Source organism: Eurosta solidaginis, chromosome 2 (genome assembly GCF_040869045.1).
Source record: "Eurosta solidaginis isolate ZX-2024a chromosome 2, ASM4086904v1, whole genome shotgun sequence".
NCBI classification, from domain to species: domain Eukaryota; kingdom Metazoa; phylum Arthropoda; class Insecta; order Diptera; family Tephritidae; genus Eurosta; species Eurosta solidaginis.
This window is the reverse complement of record NC_090320.1, coordinates 171,597,391-171,601,460: the sequence shown is the minus strand read 5'-3', so window position 1 is coordinate 171,601,460 and position 4,070 is coordinate 171,597,391. Positions and strand designations below refer to the sequence as shown.

At 41.0% G+C, this 4,070-nt stretch overlaps 1 pseudogene; it reads right to left on the bottom strand.

Moving 5' to 3' along the window:
- Positions 1 to 809: 809 nt before the first annotated feature.
- Positions 810 to 1,783, bottom strand: LOC137241754 (uncharacterized; annotated as a pseudogene).
- Between the last annotated feature and the right edge of the window lie 2,287 nt (positions 1,784 to 4,070).

Here is a 4,070-nt window from a genome sequence, read left to right as displayed (position 1 = left end):
CATTTGCATGTTAAATTTTTATCCATATCTGGTTCATGTACCATTGGAACACGAGGAATGAAAGAATGGCAACCTTTTAGTGATAGCGAAATTTTGAGTGCACTAAAACTTTAATGCACCCTGCCCAGATATGGTTATAATTATGTTACAAAAAATTCGAAATTTGATGTACTGCATAACCAATATGCAACTAATTTGTTCATTTTTAAAACTAAATAAAATTGCAAAATCTTAAGATTATTTCAGTTTACCTAAATTTTTTACTTCTTACGTAGGCGTTTTTTAAAAATTCCAATTATGCAGGGGTGGCTTTCCGTAATTCGATATGGAAAAAAACGAGTATCAAATAATCGTTTTTGGGTTCCTTAACACAAAAACTTTGAAACTTTAATTTGTGTGGTTCCTATATTTAAAATGAAAATTATTAAAAACACACAGATATATGTACATTCGCTACGAGGAGTGATATAGGGAAAAGTATAGAAATGGAAGAAGGAAGGAAATGGAAAATAGGGAAGAAATTGAATTTGAAATTGATTACCACGACAGCTGGTTGTACGTACGGGAATGACTCGAGTTTTGTCCGACCAATTATTTCTTTTTCATTCGTCAAGTCCCATCCCGAGCTGCTTTTTCACATGTCTAGTTGGCAGGAGTTTGACCACATCACGTGAAGAAATTTTACAAAATCTTTCCAGAAGTTACATAATCGCTGTTGGAAGTTAAGTACCGAACATCCCATAGCTATGTACAAATGAAGATGGAACGGCTGCAACCGTGGATGACCATTTTGGGGTAAGATGTGACGATTAAACAGGATTATACTGAAATAACAGCTCTTGGCCGGGTAAACTCCAAGTCAATCGGGTACGTGGAAATGAGTTATGCAATATGGTCCTGTTATATTGCCATGCCACTTCACCGTGGGGCGTCATAAAATACTCCATGAAGTTTTCTCGCACATTCATTGCGTTAGCTGTCCCTCTACCTAATGTGCTGCTTGGCCTAATTGATGGGAGTATCCCGTTTTCCCCCAGCTCTGTTCGCCAGCTACCTCTCACAGCAATTCCAGCATCATCGTCGAAATAAAATTTTTGTATGTATATGGATTTTCGTGTCAGGAGAAAGTTATGTAGCACACAAATCACGAGGACAATATTTTTCGCATGCTCCGGTTTTACATCCATTGGTCTTCTGAGAATTCGAAAACGAGACGCACATATTCCGAACACATTCTCAATTACATTTCTTGCCCGCGATATCATATAATTAAAAATTTTGTGCGACATCACCTGTTCCCGATAGCAAAATGGTTTCATTAAGTATGTTTTTATGGGAAACGCGTCATCAGCCACAATCGCAAAAGGCATTTCAGCAATTTCTACCGGAAGAGGTCTCGGAGGCGGGAAATTTAATGTGTTGTCAGCAAGAGCACTTGAAAGAGGGCATCTGAAATTTTGATTAACAAACAAAAAACAAAAATTTGTAGTCAGCATCCGCCAAAGCCATCAGGACAATGCTGTTATACTTTTTGTAATTGAAATACTCCGAACCGCAGTTTGATGGAGCTTGAATAGCAATATGCTTTCCATCTAATGCCCCGCAGCAATTAGGAAAATGCCATCGCTCGTTAAAACAGTCAGCAACCTTCGTACATTCGTCATGGGTGCTCGGAACCTTTATTGAAGATAACACATATTTTTTAACGCTTTTGCAGGAGTACACATGCTACGCTCACCCCCTTTAAAAATTCGTCTCCTAAACAGTATAAAGAGCCCGACATGTCTCATGTATTATCTTACAAATGGTGGTAACAGCAATTTTATCGCCAACCGAAATAGGTTTTCGAAAAACTGTTTTTTTCTTTCTTGCAAAGATATGGAGTGAGGCGCTCCACAAGAAAATCAAAATCTTCCACAGACATTCGCAAAAAATTGCTTAGCCACTTTGGATCCCGGTTGACCAGCTTAGTGCGCAACGTTAAATAAAACCCACATGTCTCTCTATTCCGCAGACCGGGTCGAATCCACCACTGCTTCGTGTTTCTTTGGTTATACCTTTTATTTTTCCAAGCTCGTAGCGATGTTACCAAACAAAGAGCGGCAGTAGCTATACTAATTTTTATATTTTTACGCATTTTGTTTGTTTATATTATTTTACTTTCAAATATTCTTTATATTTATATAAAGCTGATTAGCTGCCACAAAATGACGTTTAGGCTTTTACATCAAATATGAAAATGGAATGTCAAACAACTGAGACATAAGGTTTGACATCAGAAATGAAAACGGAAGGTCACTCAATTGACGCCTAGTTTTGACGAAGGCGTTTGACACTGTGTCAGTTAAGGAGATGTAATGAAAACGCTTTTGACACCAAATTACCAGCTGTCACTTGATGTCAATATTTGATGTCAGTAGTTTTGACATAATGGAAACCAGCCTTAAGAAGAAGAATGTCATTACATAAGCCGTCATCCAGTGAGTTTTTTTTACAGCTCCGGATCACGTTCAATTCTCACGGGAATGATCCGGATCATTGTTGTGAGAGTTGGCAGCACTACCAAAAATGTCATTGTCCTTGTAAGACGAAAAAAAGTAAACAAACAGATCCCTGCTAGACAGCTGTCAGTCCGCTTCCCAAGGCCGTCGGTTCTATGTACCGGAGCGACTCGGGGATTTTTCCCGACACACAAATTGTCATCCTCCCAGTAGCTCCTTGCAGCGGGACTGCTCCATATTCTCTTGCTCCGGGAAGGTATCAAACCCAACCCGGGTCCGTCTCCTGACCTCCTGAGAAGTGATTTTGCTGCATCTGCTGGAAAATAATATTTTTAGGACGGTCATACTCTTGTCAGTGTGTCTCGTGTAAGGGATGGTTGCATCGGACAGGTTGTTCTGGGCTAGACCCCAAAACCAGACATCCACGAAACTTCTATAAATCTTTTGTGGCTCCTTGCTGTTGACGCCCTAGTCTGCGCCTTAGCCCCCCCCCCCCCCCCACTACCTTCCAGCAGCCCCGCTGCTCAGCAAATCACAACAAGTACTCGCTGTTGCTCACGCCCCACCGCGGCACCAACTCACAAGGCTGCTCCCACTCATACCTACAATCTCCGTAGTAGAGTCGAGAGCAATGCCGAGCATCAGCCCTTGCTCCCGTCTTCTTCCCCCCTCTTTTCCGGCAGCAATTGTGCAGGTCAGGGAAACAAACTCTTAGTCCCTACCTCCCTTTGCACCGTTTGCCAGCACAGAATATATACGTTTGCGACATCCGCCCAATGCAGCTCCTGCCATGAACGGTGCCACTTTCCTAGATGTTCCGGTCTCCGCGACGGCAACCCCCGACGGGTTTCATTGCGCCATGTTGCCAGGCCGCATACCCAAATACACCGGGTACCCCAATGCTTACATAAGGACGTCTAGTCCCAGGGCCACAACAGCAATCGCGTTCTGGCCTTCCACAACCCCGGCGTAGTCACCCGTCACTTACTCCCAGAGTGACGACGTCTCCCCCTATGCACTTCAGAATTCTGCAGTTAAACTGTAATGTATTAACTCGGAAGATCACGGAGATAGTCGACTTCATGAAGCGGCACAACATCTGACATCAAACTGACAGTTCTACCTGTCAAAACAGCTAGTGCTGCCAAATAAGCATCGAAAACCCCATGAAACAAAGTTGCTCACAAATTGAACCCGACTTCTATCTGGATTTATCTGGCTCAAATCATTGTTTTTGCATTTACATGCAAAATTATTTATCTGGCTCAGGATCTTTACCGCCGAATGATGAGTATAATAAACATGATGATGGTAAGTAATGAAAATTGTAAAATTGTATAATTTGTGTTAAATTAATAATTTTAATAACCTCTTGTTCTATTTTCTCTTCAGATTATGCAAATTAATATGAAGTCCTACTGCATTACTGCACGCCGGAATATTCATTCATTCGTTTATTAATCATTTTATTAATGCTATGTACATATTTTAAATTTCCATAGTGTATTCAACACATTAACTATAACATAGCTTAAGAAAGGTAGATGGCAATTATTGTTTTAAGAATTA